This window comes from Scleropages formosus, chromosome 3, assembly GCF_900964775.1.
Source record: "Scleropages formosus chromosome 3, fSclFor1.1, whole genome shotgun sequence".
NCBI classification, from domain to species: Eukaryota; Metazoa; Chordata; class Actinopteri; order Osteoglossiformes; family Osteoglossidae; genus Scleropages; species Scleropages formosus.
In genome coordinates this window covers 6461201-6468287 of record NC_041808.1, presented here as the reverse complement: position 1 = coordinate 6468287, position 7087 = coordinate 6461201, and the positions used below count along the sequence as shown (strand labels likewise).

The 7087-nt window shown below is 44.1% G+C and overlaps 1 long non-coding RNA gene across 1 annotated transcript; it reads left to right on the top strand.

Annotated features, from left to right (window-relative positions):
- The first annotated feature begins 176 nt into the window (after positions 1-176).
- On the top strand, positions 177-1595 carry LOC108940440 (uncharacterized). The gene is made up of 3 exons (XR_001966564.1): positions 177-252; positions 395-465; positions 1355-1595. It is a non-coding gene; the product is annotated as an uncharacterized LOC108940440 (long non-coding RNA).
- Positions 1596-7087: the final 5492 nt, after the last annotated feature.

The window sequence follows — 7087 nt, the reverse complement described above, 5'->3', positions numbered from 1 at the left end:
TGTTGACTTAAACCAAAAGGAGGGTTATAAGTAGTTTTCCATTAAATCAGTGCACAATTTAGCAGATGAGCTTGATGTTCAAGGGAACAATCATATATTATCATGTGCAAATAATGTTTGAATCAAGATTCAGACCACACATGTGAATTCTTTTTCAATATGTTTACTGCAGCATATAAGGTGTTCTTGAGGGTTCATGTGACTAGCAAAGGTCTACAGCTGAATCCCAAAGATCCTCAGCTGATACAGACGGTAATCTATTTTCTGTCTTCTTACCTAACTACTATGAAACCTCTGTACCATGCTTTCAATGCAGGTGAACTTATTATTCCTGACAATTTCTTATGTAATGAAAATAATACTGTTATCCAGCCTCTTTCTGATTTTATTTCAGATGATTGAGAATCTGCTGAGCGGTGTTTCACTGGGAGACACTTGTTCTTCATAACAACCCAACATACACAGGTGATGCTTTTATGAGTCACATACCCCTGTTAACCTCTAATTAACACATCACACCAGACAACAAAGGAAGACCAGATTACCGGTGGAGTTTCACTTCCACACTATTTAGGACAGCAGGGTATCATAATGCCAAAACATTTCAGACTTAAATCAAACTGAAATCCTCCTGTCCTGGGTAATAATACTTTTTAAACATACAAAATTTTCAAGTTTACTTTGGACTTTTCTCACTCACTATCAGAACCACTTATCCTAAGGCAGGGTGGCAGCAGATTGGAGTCTATTCTGGAAGCATACTGGACTGTAGACCTCTAACGAGATACCAGCTCATTGCAGACATTTACAATTTTCATTTTGTCTGCTTGCTATAAGTATGAAGATCATACATTGAAATATATAGTGCTGTTTGAAAGTATGTGAAAATCTTGTGCCCCTTCGTTTTACTACAAAACCATAATGTAATCAAAACCACTCTTTCTCATCTGGCATAATAGGTGTGTAATTACTAATTCCATTTGTTGGTTCAGAGAAAATCATGTGTATAATAGAAATACAGAAGTAGTGCAGGTGAACCCCAAGTTGTATTGGTTAAACAAGTAGCTAAGTAGAATCAGGTGTGTAAATCATAATCATTTTTCATGTTATAAGTTTATTTTAAGATTTAATATTTTGATATTATGGGTTAATTTTAATATTATATACAAGAATAATGACCATTCCTATAGGGTTCACATACTTCCAAGCAGCATTGCCTGGTTTTTATAGACAAGTTTACACAGTTTAAAATGCCAATAATCCTGGTTTCAGGTAAGTTTCCTCAAACTTATCACTGGTATTGTAATATTGCACCAAAAGACACTAACATATCCTTTTCACATTTTATCCTCAGATCATTGTGGATTCACAAATCTGACAGTGGAAACTGCAACAGATCAACAGCTATGGAGACTGCAGTCATTACAGCAGGATCAGAGTCCTTTTGATATAACCAAACAAGAAGCAATACAAAACAATAGTGTAGGAAAAGATAACAGAGGGAAAAGCAATACAGGAGTGCAAAATAAATGCAACAGTGCAAAGACGATACAATAAAATAGTGCAAATCACAGTACCAGGACAAACTGTATAATATAGGGGATGAATATTTACATATTACATTTACATATAGTTATAATAGCTGACTGTAACCAGAAACTCTTCTGTAAAAAGCATTATTAACATTATTCTGGTGTCTAAATGAGAATATTTTGTTTAGGACTGGGGATAGCACATTCATCAGGGTTGGGTTAGGTTCCACTCTTCCAGAAGTACCCTGGGATGTCAGAAAGCGAATCTAGAGTAGTATATACCTCACTGGTATTCATGTATTATGACAATCAATTCTAAACTTTTAAAATTTTTGGGTGGAAAAAACTTTATTATCATAGGAAGTATATATACTCTTTTGGAGATCTAATGCCATTTTTAAAATAAAAAGGATAAAAAAAAGTTTTAAAAAGAACCAAAGTATATTGTATACAGGAGGGGGCGTGGCAGCACAGCGTGTTTGGCTGGGGCCTGCTCTCTGGTGGGTCTGGGGTTTGACTCCTGCTTAGGGTGCCTTGCAATGGACTAGCATCCCCTTCCAGGTGTATCCCTCCCCCTCCGGCCTTGTGCCCTGTGTTGCCGGGGTTAGGCTTCGGTTCGCCGCAACCCCACTTGGGACAAGTGGTTTTAGACAGTGTGTGTGTGTGTGTATTGTATATAGTCTACATATCTAAAATATAACAATTAAAATTTTTATAAAAAGTTGGTATATAGAATTTTTACTTAAATGTAATTTTGATATTGGAAAAAACCCTTTGAAACTTGCTAGATTTCATAAGCATGTACTTCTTACATGGACTCTTAGGTATAAGCTTAAGTTTTCCCCACAATAGGTATATAAAAGTTAGAAATAAAACTTTATTTTTTGAAAACTGGGTTTAAACTGGCATAATTTTGGTTAAACTAATAAATCCTGATAGTGAAACATCTAATTACCTTGACTTTGTTGATACAAACCGTCTTTTAATTCTGATCAATATTTTATTGTAATTAATGTCATTCCTAAAGAAATATTGATGTTGTTCCAAAATTACAGTAATCATCTTTTTGAAACATTAGTAGAATTTAAATCACATATCAGATTGCAAGGAAAGGATATCTGAGTCGTGGATATAATAACACATTTCTAAGATTTATACTGTATGTTGACAATATCCTTGGGTTACAAGATACTGGAAGTCCTCACTTGGGAGGCAGATTGATTGGAAAAAATCTGGATGATCCCCAATAAATACTGTATAACTACTAAAGTTAGGGAGGTTTAATATAAATTACTCCATTAAATTTACCCAGTAAAAACCTTTGTTGTCCAAAGAATCAAGATGAATGTAAATGACCCAGTAAAAATGTTTGTTGTCCAAAGAATTAAGATGAATATAAATGATCAATTCGCTTCTTGTGAAAGTACCCCTGAAATAATTCAACGTTTATTTTGGTTATGCCCCCTGGTAAAAACACTTCGGATGTAATATTTTAAAAAAGGGAAATACACACACACACACATTTTCAGAACCGCTTGTCCCTTACGGGGTCACGGGGAACCGGAGCCTACCCGGCAACACAGGGCGTAAGGCCAGAGGGGGAAGGGGACGCACCCAGGACGGGACGCCAGTCCGCCGCAAGGCACCCCAAGTGGGACTCGAACCCCAGACCCACCGAAGAGTAGGACTGCGGTCTAACCCACTGCGCCACCGCACCCCCTCAAAAGGGAAATATTTTATTTTAAAGAAATAGGTGTGATGACAAACTTTAATTACATTAAAAAAAGTATAGATGCAATTATTGTAAAATTATTATACAATTACAGTAATTTACTGTAATTACTACAGTAATTGACTTGTCATATTAGTACGTTTACTACATACACAGAACAAAATGGTCAGGGAAGAGTCCTGCCTTTCAACACTTTAAGTTAAATGTAAAGGCTTTTTCACAAGTAGTTTCAAAATGTAAAAATAAAAAAATGAAGTGTAATCTTTTCTCACAGAACATATTTGTGCTGTAATCTATACCCCTGATGTTGCTCTTTTCTTTTTTTATATGGCTGTGCAATGCTATATGCACTCTTTTTGGTATTGTGTTGTGTGTTATTGTTGTTTTGGGCATTTGTGCCTTTAATTAATTAACTGAATTTGAATTTCTGAGACTATTTCTTTACCTCCTATCTTCAGTGCAATACTGTGCTGTACTTCGGATAACACCAGATGAGAACTTCACACTGTTCCTAGGACCAGTGTCACAAAATTAAACCATTAGGAATATTTTGGCAATAAACAGCTGTTTTCTTACTGTTCGATCCAAATTTGATTATGATCCAAATATTACATTGTTGATTTTTATTGAATATTTCTGACTTCTGATAAAAATGTGTCTGTCATGTTTCTGTCCAGAAAGTGGGTCATCAGACCTAAGTGCAGCGCAGGGGCGCACAAGGTAATGGGAGGATCCGAAGGTCGTGGTCAGGAAACTAGCAAGGGTCACCAAGGAGCAGACGTCGTTACGAGGAGATTCTGAAAACCGTGAGTTGAAGATCAGGCGATGGGTCGAAGGAAACGAAGAAGACGAGGAGAGTGAGGAGGAAGAGGGTCGAGGAACAGGAGTTAGGACAGGGAAGTCAGGAAAGGTAAACAGGGCGGTGTGTGAAGCACTAGTGAACAGTAAGGCTGAATGTGGTTTCGCAGCGTTCTGCGCTCCAGGCTGTCCTTCTATGCGTCTGGACCCTGATCAGCCGCAGGTGTTCCTCGCTGCTGAGGTGAAAGGCGTGACAGTGTCAAGCGGAACAGAGGACATGGGAACAGCTAAACCCAAGTGAAGGATTGTTTGGCAAGAACCGAGGGGTCAGGCGAGTCCTCGTTGTCAGGGACTGGCGAAGAGTCGGTCGATTGACGGTCAGAGTGGGAGCAAGGATCCGTGGACGTAGTCAGGAGATGAGGCGAATTGTCTGAAGCCAGGGAATGAAGAACTGGGGTGAGGAATGAAGGAGATTGGGACAAGAACACAAAGGGGGCTGGTTGTTTCAGTGAGATTCCCCGAGTGCAAGGACTCAGCTGAGTAGGATCTTTTAAATCAGGTGCCTGATTGCGGTACAGGTGTGGGCGTGCACGTGAGAAAATGCTAAATAAAATGTATAAAACAGTGAGATTTACACATCAGTGTCCATGACAAAACTGCTATATTCTGCGATTTGGTTGCGCACTTAACAGGTGTTGTCACAAATCAAACACAGCATTCTGCTAAAATCTGTGTCATTTTCAGAGTTATTTCTTATAAACTTTGTACTCCTTTACTCTTTTGGAATGAACTTGCTGGATCCTCCTCAACAAAAGACATCTTCCATTTATATTTTGACTTCAGGGAATGGCCCAATTTATTTCTATTTATTGTTCAAAACCCCCTTATGACTGTAAAATCAAGGTTCTCGTGTACCCTGCCCGTTATGAGGTCACCAGGGCCCCACCCTGGAGCCAGGCCTGGGGGGGGGGGGGCTCGCATGCGAGCGCCTGGTGGCCAGGTCTATGCCCACGGGGCCTGGCCGGGCTCAGCTCAAAGCCATGATGTGGAGCCGCTCTTCGGTGGGCTCACCACCTGCCGGAGAGACCGTAAGGGGCCAGTGCGTTGTGATTTGGATGGTGGTCGGGGCCGAGTGCCCGGCCGACCCAAACCTCGGGCGCCAACTCTAGCTTTTGGGACTTGGAATGTCACCTCACTGGTGGGGAAGGAGCCTGAGCTAGTGCAGGAGGTTCAGAGATACTGTCTAGATATAGTCGGGCTCACTTCCACTCACAGCTTGGGTTCTGGAACCACTCTTCTCGAGCAAGGGTGTACTCTCCACTATTCTGGCATTGCCCAGGGTGAGAGGCGGCGGGCGGGTGTGGGCTTATTAATAGCCCCCCAGTTCAGCCGCCATGTGTTGGAGTCTACCCCGGTGAACGAGAGGGTCGTCTCCCTGCGCCTTCAGGTCAGGGAACAGTCTCTCACTGTCGTTTGTGCTTATGCGCCTAGTGGCAGTGCAGAGTACCCGGCCTTTTTAGAGTCCCTGGGGGGCGTGCTGGAAAGCGCTCCCACTGGGGACTCTGTCGTTCTGCTGGGGGACTTTAACGCCCACGTGGGCAGCGACAGTGATACCTGGAGGGGCGTGATTGGGAGGAACGGCCTCCCTGATCTGAACCCGAGCGGTGGGTTGTTATTGGATTTCTGTGCTAGTCACGGTTTGCCCATAACGAACACCATGTTCATGCATAAGGCTGTCAATCAGTGCACTTGGCACCAGGACACCCTAGGTTGGAGGTCGATGATCGACTTTGTAGTCGTTTCTTCTGATTTTCGGCCATATATCTTGGACACTCAGATGAAGAGAGGGGCTGAGCTGTCAACTGATCACCACCTGGTGGTGAGTTGGATTCGATGGCGGGGGAAAAAGCTGGACAGACCTGGCAGGCCCAAACGCATAGTGAGGGTCTGTTGGGAACGTTTGGCGGAGGCCCCTGTCAGAGAGGTCTTCAACTCCCACCTCCGACAGAGCTTCAACCAGGTCCCGAGGGAGACTGGGGACATTGAGTCCGAATGGACTATGTTCCACACCTCCATTGTCGGGGCGGCGGTTCGGAGCTGCGGCCGTAAAGTCTCCGGCGCCTGTCGCGGCGGCAATCCCCGAACACGGTGGTAGACACCGGAGGTAAGGGATGCCGTCAAGCTGAAGAAGGAGTTCTATCGGGCCTGGCTGGCTCATGGGACTCCTGAGGCAGCTGATGGGTACCGGCGGGCCAGACGGAACGCAGCTCTGGCAATCGCCGCGGCAAAAACTCGGGCCTGGGAGGAGTTCGGTGAGTCCATGGAGGAAGACTTTCGGTCGGCCTCAAAGAGATTCTGGCAAACCGTCCGGCGACTCAGAAGGGAGAAGCAGTGTTCCGCCAACACTGTTTACAATGGAAGTGGTGCACTGCTGACCTCAACTGAGGATGTCCTCGGGCGGTGGAAGGAGTACTTTGAAGATCTCCTCAATCCCTCTGACACGCCTTCCGTAGAGGAAGCTGAGGCCGGGAACTCGGAGGGGGACTCGTCCATTACCCTGGCTGAAGTTGCTGAGGTAGTCAAAAAACTCCTCAGTGGCAAGGCTCCAGGGGTGGATGAGATCCGCCCCGAGTTTCTCAAGTCTCTGGATGTTGTGGGGCTGTCTTGGCTGACACGCCTCTGCAGCATTGCGTGGAGCTCGGGAACGGTGCCTCTGGACTGGCAGACCGGGGTGATGGTCCCTCTTTTTAAGAAGGGGGACTGGAGATTGTGTTCCAATTATAGGGGGATCACACTCCTTAGACTCCCTGGGAAAGTCTATGCCAGGGTACTGGAAAGGAGAATCCGACCGATAGTCGAACCTCGGATTCAGGAGGAGCAATGCGCTTTTTGCCCTGGCCGTGGAACACTGGACCAGCTCTATACCCTCACTAGGGTGTTGGAGAGTTCATGGGAGTTTGCCCAACCAGTCCATATGTGTTTTGTGGACCTGGAGAAGGCATTCGACCGTGTCCCTCGTGGTATC